General features: G+C 44.7%; 1 protein-coding gene and 1 long non-coding RNA gene across 13 annotated transcripts in view; both read right to left on the bottom strand.

Annotated features, from left to right (window-relative positions):
- CADPS (calcium dependent secretion activator) overlaps nucleotides 1-22,520 on the bottom strand; it is a 416,509-nt gene that overhangs the window by 5,862 nt on the left and 388,127 nt on the right. The window lies entirely within an intron of this gene.
- LOC116657099 lies at nucleotides 3,508-21,217 on the bottom strand. Its single transcript, XR_004312074.1, has 3 exons — nucleotides 20,931-21,217; nucleotides 14,861-14,867; nucleotides 3,508-3,518 (listed from the first exon to the last, which is right to left on the bottom strand). It is a non-coding gene; the product is annotated as an uncharacterized LOC116657099 (long non-coding RNA).

Raw genomic sequence — 22,520 nt, 5'->3', positions numbered from 1 at the left:
CCCTTTCTCACCTAAAGATCATCCAAAATCAGTTTATGCCTAACACTCACAGTTTCTCCGAAGCCTCGTTTCTGACTTAATTTCTTAAAAAAAAAAAAAAAATTAATTTGGGTTTTTACTTGCAAGGCAGGACTGCCAAGTTTCACCTTGCAAGGAACGACAGAGTCTCAGCCATGGCGTTCAGAAGCCCTCTTTGCAATCTTTCATTTCTAGGCTCTTCCCTCATCAGAGACAACTGTGGCTCTCCTTGGAGCCCAGCCGCCAAGAGACCACACCACCCCAATCAAGGCGGCACTGCAGCCTCACAGCCAACTTCTGCTCTTTTAAAGATCATCGAGGCGAAACTGTCAGTTTCAGGAACCTTCTGTCCCTCCCCAAGGGAGCTGGGGTGGGGGGAGGATTTTTTTCTTGATTATCTGCACTTCACTCCACGCCGGGAGGGGGCTTGTCCTGGTCAGACTGCCCCAGGCGCCGGCAGGTTTTCCCCTCGAGGAGTGAGAACATTCCCCTGAAACTTTTTTCTTTTGAGGGGGCGGTTGTGATTATTCGGGGGTGTTCTCGGCACCTCCTGCCTTGGGATTCTGGAGCTTTTGCCGTCACTGCATCTGGGTTTGCTAAGAAAAGGGCCAGGGCCAGGAACAGGACGGGGTCACGGGTGTCTCCGCAGCCCTTACTTACTCTCAGCAATAGTGGGGGGCTCTCTTGTGTTCACCCCAGGCCTCAAACCCCACGTTTCCTGGCTTTATCCACATGCAATCGGGGGCTCAAATAATCTATTTTGAGAGTCATGAGCAATGCACATCCCCCCCCCCCGCCTCCTGGGGTTGGAAACTGACCTTCAAGGAACCCGGGTGACCTCCTGGCCAAACCTACAAGACTGAGGGCCTCATGATGGGTGCACCTCAGGGACACAAAAGAGGAATGTGGCACTCTGGCTTCTAGGCAGAGGTGACATTTTGCTTTGGCTGTGACAACAGGCAAACCGGCACTGGCTTCTATCCCTGCCAGCAAGCCTTGTGCAACGTGCCTTTTTCTCTTCGCTGAGAGACATGCCACCTTTCTGGGTGGGGGTGGGGGGGGTAAGAATAACGAACTCCCCATCTGATATAAGTAGTTCCCATTCTTATAAATGGCTTCTGGATAGTAAAAAACACAAAGGAAAGGGGAGAACACTGTCAGTATTCGTCCTCCGCTGCCGAAAGGGTAGGGAGGTAGGAAATGCGCACAGCGATGGATCAGTGCATCACACTCACAGATTCCCACCCCAGGAGAACAAGAAAGCCCTGGAACACCCATGCTTTTCCTCCTGGATCTCACATCTAGCAAAAAAGTGTCAAAAATGTATGATGCCCCATTGGCTACACATGGAAAGAGGCAAAGGGAGTAAGTCACTCCTTTCCAAACCTTATGCTCAGTAGATGGAATTGGAGGCACTTTTGGCTGATGCACAGCGCTAACTTGGTTTCCCAGAAAGGCGCTTAAAGGCACTTGGATGTTGGAGAAAGCAGGAGTCACTGCCTTCGAGAACTTTAAAATGTGAGAGGTGAAAGGGGTCTTCCACAGCATCCTCTGCAGAGGAGGAAACAAAGGCCCAGAGAGGTGAAGAGACTTGCCCAAGGTCACGCAGCTAGTGGATCCGGAAGTGGCAGCTTTCCAGGATTAGGGACTGGAGTGAAACAGCTGAGCACCTAATTGCTCCCCCCTAGGAGGGCGTAATAGTGTGCTGGGCCTGAGAGTTGATCTTGTGCATCTCTGCCCACCTCTACACTCAGGGATATCACACTGATAGCCAGAAATAAGCCTTGCAGGGAGGTTTTAACCCATGGAGACTGGCAAATGCCACAAACCAGGGCATTCTCCCTCCCAGAATGCCAGTCGTGAAAACATTTTACCAGCACATTACTGGCTGTCTGGGTTGTTCCTGCCTCTCCTCGTGCAGTTCACAGTGCTTATTAATCAGGTTTGCTTTATTTGAGATCAATGCGAATACAGCAGATTTGTTATGATTCTTCAAAAGGGGAAATTCATAAAACATTTTAAGTTCTCCCCATTTTGTTTTGTCTTTGGTTCAGAAACGCCTTTTCCAGAGATATCCTGACACCTGGGCACTGAAATTTTGGTGAAATGCACACTAAACTCTTCGAAATAGAAACTGATGAAATACAGTAAGTATTTAAGTACAATCACAACTCCTTGGCTGTCCTGCCAGAATTCGGGTATATTAATTGGAAACTTCTCATATAAGGTTACTTTAACTCTATAAAATCCCTGGAGACATAAAATCCCCAGGACCCTGGGCACCTCTAAAGTATGTTCTCTGGGGAGATTCTGCAAAGGTTTAGAGCTGGAAGCCAAAAGGATGCCCATCACAGCTAGGGCCCGCAGGGTAATTCGGGTCCTTGGAAAGCTGAAAACTTCTTGAGTAGCTACAACCAGATCTGGAAGCTGTGATTAAGAGAACGTGGAAAGATGATGTAAAATTCTGCCATTTAATTCTCCTTTCTTTCTTTCCACAACACAGTCGTTAAGAGCACAGGCCTCACCTGACTGTCACCCGGGCTTGTGATCTTGGGCAAGTTACTTTACATTCTCAGAGACTCAGTTTCCTGATCCGCGAATGGGAATTAATCAGGCTTTCACGGGCTTTTTGAGGACTAAATGAAGTAGTGCTACAAAAGCGCACGCCAGAGTCCTTGCACATAATAAGACCTCAATAAATGTTAGCTACCACCATCATCATCACCACCACCATCATCACAATTGTCACCATGACCCCTAACATCTTCGCCGTCATCACCATCACCATCTATTCTCTCTTTCTCAACCTAAGAAATGCTGCAAAGAAAGGAAGAAAGCAGAGCACAGGATGAGAGAAAGCCATGCTCTGGGAGAAGAAATGATTCCTGCTGGAGGATCTCCAGAATCTCAAGCGTAAGTCTTCCAGGACACGGCCAGCTCTTAGCAAAGCCATTCCACTGTAGAGCTGTTTCGTGTCAGATCCCCACCCAAACCTAGAAAAACCACCCTCGGTGCATTATACACATTTGAAACTGTATGGACCTAGACTTAAATATTGGATTAAAAGGATTCAGACAAATACTGAGTGATTTTTTTCAAACCCTGTGTAGCTACATTACAGCTTCAGCTGGGGTTGGCTACTTATTAACTGGATAACCTCGAGCAAGCTACTTAACTCTCTGACCCTTAGTCTCCTCTTGGGGTTAATACCAGTACCTACTTCATAGGATTACTGTGAGCATTAAAAGAGACAATTAGGGAAAGTATTTAGCAGAGTGACCGTCACATAGTAAGCGCTCAATAAAATTTAGCCACCGTTGTTATTCTTACTCTCAGAAACACAACACGCATCCTTTAAACATACAATACGGAAGAATCTTCTTGATTCATTTCCAGTCGATGCTTAGATAATTAACATGCAGATACACTCAGGTCCCACATTCTGCCCTGCAACTACTCCGACTTCATGCAGGGAAATTCTTATACATAACGTGTCTCTTCTGTAACGTGGGGGTTCACTCCAGCTAGGATTAGGGTGAGGCAAGATCTTACAAGTGCAGGATTGGATGCAGCCTTTAATTAGTATTTCCATATTTTATGTCTCACGGATTTTTTTTGCATTCATTTTGATTTTTTAAACCATATTAAAATACTTATCTCAATAACCGTCTTTTTGGCTCCCCCTTAAATTCTGCGACTAAGAAGTGATTCATTCACCTCTTCCTAGTCCCCACCTTTGAGTTCATTGTGCCCCCAGGGAATTTTATCCCCTGGGAAGGGCTGCAGGATTGTGAGATAGGATGAAGAATTCACACCTCACCGGACAACATCGGGTTCATAGAGAATGGACTTTCACTTGGGTTTGGATAATCCCTCATCAGCAGGACAGAGTGTTACCACTGCGATTGCTACTGCCTTTACGCCTCCACCATCGTAACCCCCTAGATGAGTCTAAACTCCCAGACCACTCCCCCCATCTTGATGTTAATTCAGTGTCCTAAAGGGACCTTACTATTCACGATTCATTTGTTTTCAGAGCCAGCCATGTTGCATCCACGAGTGGCAATGGAAGCGAGGAATAGAGGCTGAAAAGGAGGCAGAACTATTCAGTGCATTATCAGACTCGCTAATTACAAGGACAACATGTCCCCTCAACTTACACAATCCCCCCATCACACTGGACCACTCTGGAAGACTTTAGAGTCTATGGTTTTTAGCAAAGGACAACAGTACACCCAGGATTCCACACACGCTCACAACGCATGTGCAACATTAATAAAAATAGTTACCAATGCACTGAACACCAAGTTCTTACAATGTACAAGCACTGTGCACGGCATCTGACAAGAATTATCTAATTGCATCATCGAGCTGAACACTTAAGAGCAGCAGCAGTCTGAACAGCCCCGTTTTGCAGAGGAGAAAAAGGCGCGTTGGTAGCCTGTGGTGGGACAGGCTTCAAGCTGGTGATTCACCACTACGTCCGTATGACTTGTGACGTTCAGCTCCCTAATTTCCAAAAGCAATGGCTTGCTTGTGTAGAAACACCCCTGGCATCCAGGTGCCTTTTCAGCAAAGTCATTCAGCTCTGAACTTCTCAAAGGAGAAGGGTGTGGGTAGGATAATGCTGTTGAACCTGTCTCCCCCAGAGCCCGAGCTTGGCTTGGTGTTGAAAAGATTCTACTTTTTATGAGCTTAGAGAGTTGCTAAGCAGAGTATGCTTGGGGAACTTACGGGTTTTCCCATGGAAAACCACTCATCATCAGCCTTAAAGAACTAATGGATGAGAGACAGTCATTGCTGACAAGGGAAATGACTTGAGAAAGTTGGACCAGGGGCAAGAACGCCATTTCTCAGCTAGCATCAGCATATTGGTAATGTTCCCCTGTAGCCCTACCTAAACTCTTCTTATTTTCTTTTAGGTTCATAACTCAGCAATTGCTACTGAGAGGAAGTTCTCACTGTCGGCAGTTTGCGTTTTCAAAGAGCCACATAATTAGAAAAAATTGCCTATGTCACAATGGATTGAATTTTCCTAACAGACTTTTGGAGACACAAACGTTATGACATTGATCAAAAGTTCGGCTCTGAAAAATGATACATCATCAGCTTTACAATTCTTGGTGAACAGGGAGAGTAAAATAGAGCCCTGGGGAAATTTGGTTTCACATTAAATTAAAGGAGATGTCATCAGAAAGGGCTGTAAGAGAAACAATTTGAGGCAGAGTCATGAATCCAAAGAAAGCAGTCTAGCTCAAAACTCAGCTCTTGTGTTGCTTTTTTCTTTTAAAGAAGAACTTGTATTGAAGTCTAACACGCATACTGCAGTGTATCACTTTTAGCAAAACGCACGCACAGACACACACATGCTGAACAGGGCGTGCTGCCCTATGCCTACAGCAAAAGGTAATATTTAGCCCAATATGGTGAAATTGAGCTCTTTTAGAGATTATGTTCTTAGCCTAAGGACCAATAGCCACACCATGCACAAACACAGATCTTCATATACCTTCTTTGATTAAAATCTGTGACTCAGTCCAGTAGAGCCTAAGCATGAATGATAGTTGAAATTCACAAGGATCTGAGTTCTATGGTTGGCTCATTTCCAAATATATTTATTTCCTTTGAAACTAGCATATTCATGCTATGTCTACCAGGCAGGCAGAGAACTAAATGCCTGGGCAGTTCATGGCTAAAGTTGAAACAGTTGAGCCTTTATTATCATCTATGGTCTCACTTCAGAGAAGAGGAAACTGAGGCTCAGAGAAGTCAAATGATCTAGTGGTTAGTAAGAGATGGAGCCTAGACTCAAGAAACTGACAGGCGGTACAGCCCAGTGGCTAAGAGAATGCATTTGAATCAAGCCTGTCCTGTGTTTGAATCCTGATGAATCCTTTAACCTCCCCGTGCCTCAGTTTGCTCATCTGCTAAATGGGGATGGTAATAAAAACCACTTAGGCTTGTGCGGATTACATGAGTTAAAATGTGTGGCGTGCTTACAATAGGCCCGTATTAAGTGTTAGCTGTTACTATCTAAGCCATGTTATCTTACCTGCTTCACAAATAAGAAATATCTCTCCAAGTGTGAGCTATTCAGGGTTGTTTCAGGGTTGTGCAAAACTTTCTGAGCAGCTTCCACACTTCCAAAGAAGTCTATGCAAACAGGTAATTTGTAACCTCCTGGTAACTGACCTGTATTTCTGGACTGAAGCAGCACAGTGAAAGCTGGACGATTTTGATCTTTTCTTTGGAAAGTACCCTCTCCAACTCGACACAGCCGTACATGAGAGGAACTGTCTCAGAGGCAATTTGCCTGGAGTGTCTAATGAAGAAAGGACATTTTTTTTTTGTTGGCAAGGAGTCAAAGGGGAAGATAATACCTTGACCACACCCCTGTGACTAAGTTCTTCACTTTGCTTTTGGTGACAAACATGGGTTATTATTTGTTGGGGAAAAAAAAAAAAAACCCACAACCTCTTTAAATTGCTGTATTGAAATACTGTAATGAAATCGTTTACATTTGCAGCTTTCAATGCATATTTCTTCCTTACAATTTGGGTAATTTAAGAGCATGTGAACAACATCACGGAGGGTTTCTCTGTGCTTCTACCAAAGTCCTGTAGCTTTCTTAGCCTCAGCCACAATTCCACAGCCTCACGGGTCTCTTGGGGCTAAGAACAGGTAGGGATCTGGTTGTCTCTGGTGTTCTAATCCAGATTCAGAGAGGGTTTGACGAAGAAATCTTGGCATATTCAGGACATCTGTGCCAAGTAGGCAAGCACTAAAGCATTGCATACAAGTTTTAGGATTTGTCAGAGCTCCCCAAGGGGAATAAAACTTTCTAAAAGGGCATATCATCTGAGTACTTAAAAAAAAAAAATGGGTACGTAGGTGAAAGATACAATCTTTGGCCTTCCTTGAGCGCTACTATAATTCAAAGCTTTGATCCACCAAAACAACTGCCCCTAGAAATAGGTAGTTCCCATTCACAGCGTCAGGACGCCCAGCCAAAAGCACAAAGACGCTAAAAATAACCGGACACCAAAATCAGAGGGTACAGCTAACCAGAATGACCTTCCAGGCTGTCTCAAATGTCTTTTTTAGCTGGAGGTATGTTGTTTTTGTTTTTGTTTTTAACATCTGTAATTCCCTAGGTGCCTAAAGTCCATTTCATCAACGTCTTTGTGAAGCTGTCTTAGTTCTGTGGCTTTTCAAGGTTCTAAACTCTGGAATAGCAATCCCCCCCCCCCCCACCCCGAGTCTGATGAAATCCAGACTGATGGGAAGTCAGAGGCATGTTGCTGAAACCATGGATCCAGAGGATCATGGATGATCCAGAGGTCATCGTTACCCACAACTCAGTGCTGAGAGCCCCCGCTACCCTTTCATCTTTAGCTTCTTTTCACAAGGAAGATGCAGTGCAAACGAAATCATTATATTTTAAAACTTTGATTTAAATGGTTACTGCTTAAAATGTTTGCTTCTTCTACAGGAACGTGTACAGACCCTAACACTTGGGAGCACTTTGATTGCAACCTCCTGAGAAAGGGCCTAAATGATACCTTAATATTCTTTTATTAAAATAAGCAGTCATCTATTCAAGAGTAAATTTCAACTCTCTACAGCTGCGATGCGGAGAAACGCCAACAACGGGTGCCTTTAGCCGTGACATTTCAAATGGACACTCAAGACGAGGAACCCGTACTTGGACCCCTGATGTAATGCACGGCAGCCTTCTAACCAGGTCAGGCCCATCTCTGTTAGGTGCCTGGGAGAGAACACAAGGGAAGTCAGAGTCCTGAAGGATCCTTTCTGAAAGCAAATTAGGCAGCAGGAGAGTTAACTCAAAGCTTAGCTTATATGGGCTACACAAGGACCTCTCTTTGGAAGAAATTTTTTTTTAATGGTTTGATGAACTTGCTGGTAATCTCAGTAAGCTAGCCAAGCTACCCAAAGCCAGATCAGAAACAAGTTTGTCGCTTCTGAATCAATTAGACTGTGCGAAACCCAACAAGCCACCAGTCCCCTTGTATCCAGCCCATGTCTCAGTGTGGTCACCTGCAAGGAGATGGGACAGTCTCCACAAGGCTAAGATATTGCTGGAAAGTTGACCATCTCTGAATGAGAAAACGAAATCAAAGATCAGCTTGTTGATGTTAACTTAAAAACAGGAAGGTGTGTGATGGGAAAGCAGAGGTGCTCAAGTGAATTTTCAACTGTGAAGGCTGTCTCAGCTTATACCCGAATACCCCTCTTCTACCATTTCCACAACTTGAGTAAATGCTATTCTAAAAAGAGGGCGATCCAGCAGTTCTGTTATGAGTATAGGTGCAAAGAAACTGACAGGATCTTGAAGGGATATTTGCACGCCCATGTTCATAGCAGCACTATTTGCAACAGCCAAGAGGTGGAAGCAACTCAAGTGTCTATTGACAGAGCAAGGGATAAACAAAAAGTGGTATATATACACGATGGAACATTATTCAGCCTTAAAAAGGAAGGAAACCCCATCACACGCTATAACATAGAGGAACCTTGAAGATATTATGCTGAGTAACATAAGCCAGTGAAACAACACAAATACGATATGAGTGCACTTCTGTAAGGTTTCTAGAATAGTCAACTTCATAGAACAAAGAAGGGTGGTTGCCAGGGGCGGTGGAAGGGGGAATGGGGAGCTATGGTTTAATGCATATAGACTTTCAGTTTTGGAAGATGAAAAGCACTGGATGAAAACCTCCAGTTTTGGAGACTGGTTGCACGACAGTGGGAATGCACGCAACGCTACTGAACTGTACCCTCTGAAACAGTTAACCTGATCAATTTTACCACAATTAAAACAAAAAGAAGGGAAATGAAAAATCACTCTCCATACTGAAAGGGAAACTGCTTGAGAGAGAGCATGGCTATGTAGCAAAGGACATATTCTAATCTGGAACACCTAACTGTGTTTCACAAAAGCCAAAAAAAAAAAAAAAGACATGTATGAGGAACCTGGGACTTCCATTTAATACCAGGACGGAGACAATTTCTCCAGGCCGAGTTCTGAGACTGCGAAGAACAAAGAACAAAATCTGGTAGCATTTGCTCAGTCACTTATTGGGCTTATTTAAAACATGCCACGGGGCCAACATTTCTAAATCTGTGAAACAGAATTAAATGAAGCCCAGAGACGAGAACAGAGAATCCTCCTAGAGGACTGGGTCCAAACAGCAAAAAAAGGATGCATTTTTCACACTGCGTGACACGTCACCTCATATGTTCTCACGGAGACTCGCCGTCCCCTTCCCGACCTCCCACCTGCCCCACGATGTTCCCAGCCCAGCCTGATCTGATCAAGCAGCACTCAGCACCCCCAGACCCCGGTTCCCTCTGCCCCAAAGGGCAGCAGCTCCCCCATCCAGAATCATTTCCCCCAACAGCAGATTTATTACGGTTTGGAATGTGTGTTCAGGAAGCCCTTATTTTAGGAAACAATTAAGTAGAATTAGGCTAATAATGTGAGGCAGGCAAAGCTTTTGCCCTTTGCTGAGAAATAACTCCTACATGGAACGGTTATACTCATAAAAATCATGTATTTCTTAAATGCCTCAAAATGATCTTTGCACCAAGCTCGGCAAGTAACACTGCCCCACTGAGGAGCATTTATTCCCCAGGCTAAGGAGGATTAATCTCCGCGTTTGCTCCACCAATGTCTTCCTCTGGTGAAAATCCAGTACAAGGCTTTGGGCTGGAAACAGAAATTTCTGCAAGCGGGAATTTCACAGGAGGCTTAATCTCCTTCCCCAGCTGAGAGGGTGGCAAGGTGGACAGGAAGGGTTGGGTGCCCCCTGCCAGGCACACATGGGGGCCCAGGCCAAGCACCTTCGTGGGCCTGTCCTTGACCGTGAGGGAGGATGGGAAGGCCTTTCTTCGGGTGGCCTGGACCTCACCTACCGAGGGGACATCCGCCCCAAGCCCCCAAGCCTGCACCTCCTCACAGGAGCCATGAATGGGCCTTCTTCTGGGCCAGAAGCTATACATTTCCCACCTCCAAGCCTGGGCAGGAAGTGACCGCTGGGCAAAAGAGGGACACGGACCCTCCCGTTGGACGCTTTGTCTCCTTGACAACACCCCAGCTGGTGGCCCGAGGAACAGACTTAATTTCTTTTCTTTCTCTGCCCACCCTCCCCGCCCCATATTTCTTTCCCTCCTTCTCGAGACGCAAACGCACGACATCCAACATAAAGTTGCCGAAATAGCAATCTTGTCTCTGAATATATAAATCGCAAAAATTGATATGAATAAATCTGCAAGTAGCACACTGATTGTGGCACATTTTATCAAAAAAAAAAAACAAAAAAAAAAACCCAGCTCTCAGTGGCTCGGTGGCTTGGGGGGCGGGGGGTTGGTGTCATTACACGTACAGAAAAACATCTGCAAACTCCCAGTTTCTTTACTTCGAACTGAATGGAGGCATGACCTCCTGTTCCTTGCCATGAACCCTGAGTTCACACTCATATTTTACATGTTACAGGAAGCCACAGCTCACCCCAGGGGTGCTGCAAACAGACACGCCGCCGAAGCCAGATGTAGCCCCCCACCCCCCCACCCCCCTCGCTCCTTAATGCACCTGAAGGAGCCGGCGGGCGAGTCGACATTCAAAAGCTGACATGCTCGTAGCTTAAGGTCACTTCGGATTTTGTAAAGCGGAGGACAAAACCAGGAATGCTTCTAGGGCTGGGCTGTCAGCGGGGAGGCGGAGGGATTACAAGAAACCTGTGACTCTGCCTCTTTCTGCCTTTGCTGGTAGATTTTTTTGTGCGTGAACAAGTACCATACAACAGATTGGGTCTCGTATAAAGGCCTGAGACTGTGCAAGGGGCCCCCCGCTGGGCCTCAGCTGTGCTTGCAATTAGCCATAGGCACCGAGGGATTGTTGTTGGGGTAGCGGATGGCGATGCGAAGTGACAAGTTTTATGGGGGAAGTTGGGAGTGGGGATGCTCGCCGAGTTCCTCTTTCTTTCCTTTTTCTTTCTTTCTTTTTTACTTTTTCTTGTTCTGCAAAAACCCTTCCTCGGGGAGGCTGCCACCTCCCGTGGCAGTGAGTGCTTTTTTTTTTTTTTCCCCTCCCCCTCGTCATTCAAAAGCCTCTGAACAAAATCGGTGAAAGAATATTCTTCTCGGTGCTTCAGAATGCGGGTTTTCTAGGTCAGAGCTTCCTCGCTGCCCTATTTAACGTCAGAAATACCCATTTGCCTCAAATTAGCAGAGATCTGGGAGTTGAGGGCAGGAGATTAAGTATACAAAATTACGCAGCAGGTGACGGTGGGGTGGGTTTGAGGGTTGAGAAGTCTTTAAAACTGACTACGAGACATTATATACTTCTGACAAAAGAACATAGTAATCCTACCTGCTTGCTTTAACCACTGTTGTGTGCCTATTATTACGGGCTTTAATGCTCAGGAGAGCAAAACTATTGCTGCTACTACTCAATTACCATAGTAACTCACACCACTGACCTCTTATCTCAAGGCTCCCAGCCCGGCCAGACCAAGCGAAAGAGTTGGTATCTTTTTATTTATTTAAACGGTGACAGATACATGGACGGGAAAGCTCCAGGGGGAGGCTACTCTTCTCTTTGTCCAAGATCAGAACTTGTTTTGAAATTCTGTGTCAGGGCTTTTCACCTTTTGAATCCAAGGTGGTTCTGAAGTTTATGGATTTGAGGCGGTGGGACGCCTTCTAAAACATGATGAACGCGCAGAACAATGGCCAATAAGAAAATAAACATGTGTGCATCAAAGACCAGCAGCCTCCCAGCTGCACGGAAAGTCCCGCCTGGGCCTCCAGCTCCAAAGTTTGGGAGGAGGAAAATGGGAGGCTTTTTACTGGGGAACGTTTGCTATTTTATCCTATCAGTGGGGCTAGATGCAGACGGGACCACTGACTACCCAGAGGGATTTAACTGCAATTTTTTAAAAAGGAAGTAAAAATGATAACTTGCTTAAACTTTTCCAGCTTTGCATTCTCCCCTGGGCTGTGACCGTGTTTGTGATGCGTCTACGCATCCTGTATACTCTGTCTGAAGAAGACGGGTGATTCAGCGTCACGCGGTTACCTTAACATATTAAACGCTCTGAGAAGTCCTGCAGTCAAGAAACCCACTGAACTTGGCTTCATATTTTCCAAACCTATTTGACTAAAGAACCACTTTCCATGAGCCACCTAGTAATGTCTTTCAGGGTACTTCTGTTCCTCTGAATCCACTTGGGAAAAAAATTTTTATAGTGACATTCCTAGTAACAACGAATAACAGTAATAAAAAATAACGAGTAAACATTTAGTGAGCACCTTTTCTGTGTCAGGCACTATTCTGAGCAGTTTCTATGTATTAAACTCATTTAATTCTCCTAACCACCTCAAGAAATAGTTACTTTTTAAACCCCACTTTACATTTCTAGAGCATCTCATATTTACAGGAATTTGTTCTCTACGAAAAAGAGAGAAAAGAAAATGCATTAAGCCATATGTAATAAATTGGCTTTTAATGTCCACTCTATTTTTCCTGCTCTGACTCTCCAGAAACTATGAAGCCCATGGGCTCCCCAAATGCAGATTTTGTTTTTCTCCTATAACTCCATGCCCTATTGCATTTCAAATTAAATGAAGAGTGAGGCCTGACTCCCCGCAAAATGCCCCCACCTTTGAACTTCAGGTGCCCAAACAGCGAAATATACCTTTCTCCTCTGTCTCTCTTGATTAGCCTCCAAAGCCCTGCGGTCCCGAAAGAAAGAATCCAATTTCAGTATCAAAATGAGATCTGTGCTTGCCTGTACACAACATGACTTCTGAAACTGCTGGACATCTAAGTAATTGAATAAAAATGTAACCAGTGGTCAAACCTGAATGAAAGATGGACCATGGGACCAACACCAGCTGTTTTCTAATACAGCTGGTTGACCAGCAGGACCTGTCACGACAAATCAGGACAAACTCGAGTCCGGGACTTAGTGTTTTAGCAAATGACAGAAGCTGATACCTAGCTTTCGGCAAGCAGACTCAGGAAACTGCGATCTTTAAGGGAAAAGGAAAAAGCTCTCTTAGGTACCTGGATTTTCTCAGGCTATTTCTTTTTCCAAGAGATAGAACTAATGAGCCCAATGTGATTAATCCCCAATCCGCTTCAAGCCAGGCTGGGTCTGCCACCTGGGCTGCCCAAGGCAGGTGTGCAGTGTGGACATGAACAAACTCACCACCGTTAACAATACCTTTCTCTGGGGCCTATTTTTCTCTGGATATGTTGGGGATTTAGTCCTGGGCCTCCCTGTGCATTGAGAAAATGGACCCCCATGCCTTCAGCCTCTGTCCTCTCAAAGGAACCCACTGTTTCTGAGAAAATGTATAGTTCCAATCCAAATTCCCACTTCAAGTCATCTCAATCACTTACAGCTCAATTGTGCCGAAAATGAAATTCCAGTTTTCGTGGCACATCCTACCACCTATTATCCACGTGAAGAGCGGGAATAATTCATCTGAAAACTATTCTCTGATACACACACAAGGACTTCAGAGGTAGGAGAGAGATTCGTCCCATGAACTGAAATCAGATTATTCACAAACAGCACCTGCCCACCCCCTGACTGCTCCTTAGGACCGGGGAAGTGCATGTAGAGCTAGCCGCATTAATTCACAAGCAGATTGATGTAAGCAACTGAATCAGACATTTGCATACCATATAGAAGTGATTATAGAAATCAGACTCTAAAATAAGGGTGGTAGCTCCTGTACAGAACAGAGAGATGAAGCGGGGTGCCAACTCTGTCTTTTTCAAACGGGGCTGGTTAATCACATTAGGGCTAACTCCATAATTTGCACACATTAAACTTTCTCTCGTCATGACTCACGAGAGTCTTGTGAGTCAAAGTTGAAGTTCTTATGCAGGAAAATTCACATTGACCTCGGGGACTCATTTTCCTGGACTGAGGTTGTTTTAATCTCTACTCTCAATATTTAAAAAAAAAATAAATAAAACCACACACAAAAAAACCCCACGATCTGTACATTCCTATAATTTCCATCTTATTCCCTGGAAAGCATTCAAGTCAACAGGTAAACGCTGTAGGTCAAACCACCCAGCTAGTTTCCAAGCAGATGATGACAGTTCACTAATCTATCACCCAGAAGGCGCTGTCCAGAGCCCCAGGGTCCCGAGACCACAAAAGCCAACAACTATAACTGGGTCCAGAACCCCTTTCCAAAGCCTCTAAGCGGTTATTACATGAGATCTATGCAGCTTAGGGAACCTGGGCTCCATGCGGAATGACTTCTCATAAGGAAAGGGTATGATCTTTTTAGGAGCCAGAGACGGCACTGATGTTTCCAAAAAGCAGTCAATGGGACAACACTCAGATGCTGGTTCAGGAGCATTGGGTTTCAAGGAGAAGCCAGAGTCGCACGAAGGCAGGAGAAAAAGATGGCAGGAGATTGAGCAGAACGTGGCAGGCGGACTGGTCAGATTTCAACTCTTAGGAGGAAATATTTAGGGGTGCACAGTGGCTGCCCCTATAAAGGAGATCAGAAAACAGGTTCTGATGCCTGGGGCTCGAAGATGAAGAAAAGAAAGACAAAGTGCTGCTTTTTCAAAGTTAACATGTGTTTTCACCACGTACAGCTGGGCTCTGCTTCCCAATGGCCCCCTTTCCTCTTGCTTTATTTTTAATCTCTGGAAACCATATTCCCCTCTTACTACTTCTCACTGAGTGTAACTCTAATTTTTTTTTTTTAATCTTTCTGGGAGGGGAGAAAAAAAATCACATTTGCCAGATCACTTACCCAAAGTTTATCCTGGGGAGCCCACCACCCCATCTCTTCTCTAAAAAGGGCAGAAACGTCAGACCATCGTCCTAACATAAGACACACACTTGACCCGGCTGGGTGCCCTGACCATCCACAGATGGTTTTGGGTCCACCAGCCAGGAGACGAGACGTCTGCGGCAGGTCCCCCCCATTGAAGCATTCAGATGGGTCTCGGACCTGAGCACATAAGAGTTAAACTGTAAATTAGCCATGAGTTAATATGTGCAGGCTGGATCCCCCTGCCTTGCCATTAATGCTTTCCGTCCACAAGGCTCCCTCCCCCTTCCCTACACCCCCCCCTTTTTTTTGAGGCGACAGAATAAGAAATTAAACACTTGTGGGTTCATTCGAAAGAGTGAATGAAATTGAATCAGCTCTCAGTACTTGAGGCGCCCAGCGAGTGCCTGAATGGGGCAAACCTCCTAAGTTGAATGGAGTGTCTTTTGGGACCAATTTGTCTCTTTTCACTCTTTATTCTTCCCTTTTTGCTGACAGATGTACAAAGGCGGAACTGCGCCGTGCAGCTTATCCGCAGGCGCCCGCAGCAGCTGTCACTTTTGTCGAGCAAGTTAATCAAGCAAATGCCACCATATCCCACTTTCTATAAGGAACAACATGTTATAGACAGTAGTCTTGCTAGAAAGAGACTTTATTTTAACTTTGATTGGCTTGCTTCCCCCGTCCCTCCCAATGCTTTCCCCCTTCCCCCCTCCAAAAACAGGAGGGGGAACGGGGTGGGGGGGACTGTGCCCAAGCCAATGATTTAGCTATGATCACGTTAGATGTAATAATAATATTGTGCGGGGAGTTGAAGAGTTGATTCAGAGTTCCTTCCTAGGGACTGAAGGGTGCCCTGGGTTTGGGATTTTTTAAATTTTTCAATTTTTTTGAGCCAGCTCCTGCTGCTTGTGCTGGACTACGAGGCTGTGTGTCTCAAGTTATAAAAAGCAAAGCTGAGGCCAGAAGACAGTATTATGCCACGGATGTCTCGGGTTAATTTTACTCTTTTCCTTTGTCAAGCAGGTTGTGTTATTTACATGTTTCTTTTGATAACCCCCTTGCCTGGCCACGCTTGCAAAGACCGCGCTGAACACATAACAGCACGTCTTTGTGCATCTCAAGTTCTTTCAGCCGAATGCCCAAATTTATTTCTAATGTGCAGCAACAAACGCAAACAGGCCTCCACGTCTCTAACGCTGTGTAAGCCAAGTGGGGAGCCTTTAAAAGGATTCCAGCACATCCACGTCCCCGTCCCCCGAGCCGCAGCGCGGTCACTGCTCTTTGGTGGCGTCCAGAAACCACAGGCAGGAGCGAGCTTCATTAAATCGTGTTCGGTGCTGACCTCAGCTGCTACCCGTGAGCCCCCACTCACTTAGAAAACTGAATGCCTAAAGCAGACATATTTTGAATAAACAAACTCTTTAGAAAACAATGCATGGAGAGAACTTTTCCACTGGCCAAGGGATTTGGGACTTTCAAGGGTTGGCTGACAGCTGATGATCTATCTGATAAGCTCTTAAAAGCTTTAAGAGGGAAAAAAACCCAATTTCTTCCTCCTTTCCTTCCTTCCTTCCTTCCTTCCTCCCTCCCTCCCTCCTTCCTTTTTCTTTCATCACCTTGTCACATTGTTTATTGTCAGCTTTGGCTGAAAAAAAGTCAAGGAAGGACTTTGGTGAAACCCGATCATAAATTTTCACATCGCTGACATCGGAGGCTTGATTGGATAATGACCACGTAATGATTTAGTTGCAACTGCATTTGTATTATGCATGGATTGTATGACCGCGTTATTCTGTAATTCTGGATTACTTTTCCCCTCCTGTGAAGCACTGCTGACCTGTGGAACCTCCCAGTGCCATTGAAAACGGAGCTACAAGTCCATGGGGCCTCGCAGGAAAATCCTGGGCATTGTTGTTGAATTCTACCACTGTGTCAAGATTTGCTTAAGGAACTTAAGCTGCCACCCTAAACCATTTATCAACTGTCTGGGATGGAGCGGTATCGTGTTACCATCATTCCCCCTAGCCCCAAATAAACCACAAAACTGTATTCTTGGGGGATAAAAGATCTTAGACGGAACGCAGAGGGAGATATAGACGGAAAGCTGAAGCCCGCCCCTCGGCTGGGCATAGGGAGCAGCGGTTTCTGCAGCACATATGGTGTGCAAGCTTCCCCACCGTGCTGTGGTCCCTCTCCACTGAGGATGGGGTTTCACCCTCGCGTGGGCACAGTAGCGCTTCCTGGGGTCTCCCACCTCTAGGTCTAGGATCTGCTGGGGTTGGTGGGACCCTAGCCCAGCGACGATGTCCTCACATTGAGGAGGACGCAGGGTTGAAGCTTCATTAAGGGTCTGCCTGATCAGCTAGGCAACTCCCATCATTGTTAGTGGACAGACCGTAACTAAATAAACCACTTCCCATCAGGGGTCCATAACTGCAGCTTCTGTCTTGAATACTGTGGCGTTGCCACGCAGGAGACAGAGACTCTGTTCCAGGACCATCCCCGGTGGGTGATGGTGGGCGTGCAGAGCTCTCCGTGGAGTGGGAGTTTGGGGGCTCATCTTTGTCTAGGGTTGACTTTTTTTTTTTCCCCCAAAGACATTACACTTAGGTGTCTACTCTGCATCAGAAAGAAAGGAATTCAATTCAGGATTGATCACTTCCCAGGCTTCCAAATTTAGAGAACTCTATTTACCTCTCAGTGACTCAATATCTTTATCTGTAAGAATCTACCTCACAAGGAAGTTATGGAAGTTACACGAATGATTACATTTAAGTGCCAACAATGGTACCTGGGACACAGATCGTGCCCCATCAGTATTGGCTCTTATCAGTCTCCATACCTGTAAAATGGGGTAATTAGGCACTTCAAAGAAATAACTTCTTTCACAAGGTGATGTGGTTATCGCCAATGTACCGTCAGGAAATATACATAAAAGAAAGTCTAAATACATTGTATCATTATTGTTAAACAGCCATTTATCAAACCCCTCAATCAATGGGTATCTTTCGCCCTGTTGGTCCTTGCCTTTTAGGAGAAAGCTGTCCTTTTCCCTCCCTCTAAAAGTCCTCTTTGGGACTGAATCAAAGAGTAGCTTTCAGAATGAGTTTTGGGCTAATAAACATCTCAGCCTCATCTTCCTAAGGCACAGGGTGGGAGAGGAGCACTGTGTTTGGAGTCCAGGGAAGTTATGAATAGTGCAATCCCAGAAAAGTCACTCCTTTTACCTCTTCATGACTGGACAGTGTCACTTGGGGTTAAGCACGGTAAAGCCAGCGCCCTGAAAGATCTTGCCCCAGAGAATCAGATTCTGTTTCAAATGCTCAGTTAAGGCAAAAAATAGAACTCAGACATTTTAGAAACTATTCCAACAGCAGGGGTTGAAAGAGAAAAGATTTTCCAATTCATCTTCAGATTAACCAAAAAAAAAAAAAAAAAAAATCAAATGGGCCAAAACAATTCATTCCCCATGAAATTAACCAGAACACTGCATGTTCAAGGCTTCTGAAAAAAAAAATCAAGTGACAATCGCAAAAACCCATAGTGAGATACTTAAAGGATTTAATGACTATCTTTGAGTTAGAATTGGAAACAGACAAAATCCTTGACGTGGTCCACAAGATGGGCTGGGGATTCATCAATGCCTACTTAACACAAAGCTACTGAGGGTTTACACAAGCCAGAACACGGCAGATGCAATGGGAAATAAGATAGGTACCATCACTGCTCTTGGGGGCGGGGATGGAAAAACCATAGTTTCAAGGGATGGGGTCCCTTTGGGGTCCTGGGCAAGCTCTTTTTGGACCTTAGGTGCCTGTCTTAAAAATGAAAGTAACAGTAACATCTCCTGTCTCCTCATACGGTTGCTATAGATTAAAAAAAAATAAGATTATTAAGTTGTTTTAGAGGACACAACATAGGGAAGATATTAATAGAAATAAGAGAACTTAACATGTCTTTCAGTATCTTTTCAGTTATCTTTTTTTTTTTTTGTAGAACTAAAAAAAAATTTTTTTTAGGTGGGGAGGTAGTTAGGTTTACTTATTTTATTTTTTAGAGGAGGTACTGGGGGTTGAACCCAGGACCTTGTGTATGCTAAGCATGCACTCTACCACTTGAACTACCCACCCTCTCTTTCAGTATCTTTTATCCCCTAAATCAGGCTTTATCATCCTTACCACTGTTGACATTTTGGGCCAGATAATTCTTTGTTGGGGGGGGGCTGTCATGTGCAGGGTAATGTTTACCATCTATCCATCAGATGTTAGTAGCGCCCCTCCCCACCCTCCCTGAGTCGAGACTGTCAAAAATGTCCCCAGACATTTCCACATAAACTCTGAGGAGACAAAAATCACCCACAGTGGAGAAACACTGCTCTAAATCAACAGTTCTTGATCGGATTAAGCCCTTGGACTTGTTTTAAAAATATAGAAGCTTGAGCTCTATCTTAGATCTACTAACTCAGAATCTGTGGCATACAGCTGGGATGAATATATTTTCAAAAAAAAAAAAAAAAACACAACAAAAAACACATAACCCCAAACCCCAAACTAATTATGATGGAAACAACCGACAATTTATCAACAGAGGGGTACCTGCGACATATCTGACCACGAGTCCTCAAAATGGCAAAGGTTATCAAAGAAGAACCTATTGTGATACACAACTCAATATAACGAGTTAGTATAGATAGGAACCCGGAACAGGAAAAGCACATTAGGTTAAAAACTTAAAAAGTATGACTAAACTATGGATTAAAAAAATACCTAAGTAATTCTGATACACACCCCTGGTTCAGAAGCACATGTTAAAAGACAGAACAGTATCTATTCCTATAAAAAGAAGTTAGCCCGCAGATTGTGGGGCTGCTAAATGCCTACGAAGCAAACACGCAGACGCATAGATTAGAGTCATCATAACCCAGGTTTAAGTTCTGAAAGTTCCCCTCCAAAGAAAAGTCATGCCAGTGCTGATGAAGCTACAGAGGTGGTGAGTCAAGGATGCTCCTGGAGGAAGCAATGATGTCTCCCTGCATAGTGCCTGAGCATAGACTCCTATCTCTTTCTCCTCCTTAGATCCCAGTTCAAGCTGGGCTGCCTGGATCAGTAGATCTGGGCTGCCTCTTCTGAACCGCTACCTCGGAGACTCCGTCCCATGGGGAACTTGCTCGTCTTTCAGACAGACTTTCTTTAGGGATCCTGCGGCACACCTGGGCTCTTTGCTCCTCGCAACGACATCCTCTGACCATTTCCATCTCTGGCTTTTCAAACTCCCGTCCACGCGGAACGTGTCACTACTTTTCTTCTCTCCATGGGCAGAGCCTGCCTTAGCGTTAGGCAAAGATGTGCGCTGGCTTTGCGCGTTACCACCGCTGCCGATGGAGATGACAACATCAAGGAGGGACATTTGTGCAGTCGTTTCTATGTGCCAACCATTACTATGGTTTACGCATTACCTCATTTAGTCCTGCTAATCCAAAGAGCTACATCCCGTTTTTAATCTTCATTTTTACAGAGGGGGAAGTTGAGGCTTGGTAAGGCTAAGTAAGTTACCCAAAAGGCACACAGCTAGTGAGACCCAGAAACTGACCTCGGGGATGTCTTACTGCAAACCCCGTGCTCTCAATGCCTGCGTGATGTAAAAGATCCAGTTCCTTAAAGACTCCAATAGGCACTTTTTTTTTGTAGAAGGAAGCTGTTCTTACTCATTTAACCGACACTGATTGGAGTTTCTATTGCAATACTTAAGTTTCAAGGGAACTACACGTGAATGAGTGTTAAGTTCAAGCTGAGAAAGGTAGGTGTTAATGATTCTTTGGTTTTTATTTTCTAGACCCTAAAAATATGTCTTTGAATGAAGCTTGTCAAAGGGATTTCTGAGACTAGTTTCTGATAAATCTGCCAAGTAGAACATTCTTTGGAGATAGTCATTGAAATTCCTCGATGAGAGAACGAGCCACAGACGAAGCTCATGATTTATCCCAAAATTTAAACTCAAATAGGTGATTATCATTAAAGACAAAGGATTTTTAAACTATTGCCATTTTGAGCTGGATAATTCTTTTTTGCAGGGACTGTCCCGTGCATCGAAGGATCTTTAGCAGTCTGCCTGGCTTCTGCTCACTCGATGCTAATAGCACCTTTCCATCTGAGACAACCAAAAATGTCCCCAGACATTGCTGAATGTCTGGGGGGACCTCTGGGTGAAAAACACTGAACTCCCAGACAAGCAAGGAACCTAACAGCTGCGTCTTTTCTCTTTAACAGGATGGTTTCCTAGGCCAAATAATGCATTTTCTGAACAAAAAGAAGTGATGGTTCTCTTCCTTAAAAGGGGTGTAAGAAGCTAAAGGATGTATGAGGCAACACGGTGAATATAACCAGCATTTTGTAATAACTGTGAATGGAGTACAGCCTTTAACAGTTGCATAGAAACTTCTTAAAATTTAAAGAAAAGGCAAGAGGAAGGAAAACATGGACAGAATTTCACATGAAAACTCATGAATTTAACTTTGCTTACTCTACAAAGCATTTGTTCTTTTCAAAAAAAAAAATTTCTTTACACAAAAAAATGAGAGGGGCTTTTCTATCCTGGTTGGCATGGAGATCTGGTAATTAATAAAAATCCCATCCTGGGCAAGACCTGGAGGTTTGCTGGGACAACGGGCATCAGTCCAGGGATGGTCAGAGGGAAAATTTTGCCAAAGGCAGGCGAGGGGCAATCCAATGTGGGAAGTGACACTCTCAGCTATAAGCCTTCTGACACGGGGATATTTGAACTGGTGGCGAGTCGCTAGACTCCATTAACTGGATTTTTCGTTAACTCGGCAGGAGTTTAACAGAACAGGAGGCTGTTAACTGTTCTCTTCTGAACTGGGAATTGGGAATGAATGAAGTATTCATGTTGAGCCTTCTTTTCAGGTTTTTGGACACTCAAAAATAACTTGTAGCCACCTGGTAGAAGCAACTTTTTTTTTTTTTTTAAACCAAGGTCCGGGTAGAATTATAAAAAGCAAAGCATAAAAAAAAAAAAAATACCCAGGGAGCTACATTCAATATCTTGTAGTAATCTATAATGAAAAAGAATAGGAAAACGAATATAGGGATGTATATGCATGACTGAAATATTATGCTGTGCACCAGAAATGGATGCAGGATTGTAAACTGACTACACTTCGATTAAAAAAAAAAAAAAAGCAAAGCGAAGCAAAGCAGTCGAGGGAAGCCAAAGCGGGAATCCGCACGGCTGATCTAACACACTACTCCAGCCCCTCTGCAGGAGGGGGACTGCTCTGGGGAGGGACAGTGAGGGGGAAAGAGTCTTGGATGTCTCACAAGCTGGTCCTGTCACGACATGAAGCCCCCAGACATAATCTACTCCCAAGATGGGCACAGCTCCAAGCTAACTCCCGGGTTGACAAGTGGACACTTTGTTATTGTTGCTGCGCATGCTCAAGTGCGTGTGGTGGCGGCGGCAGAGGGACACGCGACGTGCGAAGGGGTAGAGCTCCCTTGTGTACCTGGAGCATTAACCTCTCTTCTGGTTCATCCAGATCAGTGCATCTCAAACAGGAGCGATCTTGCCCACCTCCCCTATTACAACCTACACATTCTACAGTGGGCGATAAAGTCATTTCCCTGGTTACCACCAAGATCTGTGAGAGA

The sequence above is a fragment of the Camelus ferus genome, chromosome 17, assembly GCF_009834535.1.
Source record: "Camelus ferus isolate YT-003-E chromosome 17, BCGSAC_Cfer_1.0, whole genome shotgun sequence".
Classification (NCBI taxonomy): domain Eukaryota; kingdom Metazoa; phylum Chordata; class Mammalia; order Artiodactyla; family Camelidae; genus Camelus; species Camelus ferus.
The sequence above is the reverse complement of the archived record's forward strand: the minus strand, read 5'-3'. Positions and strand labels throughout refer to the sequence as shown.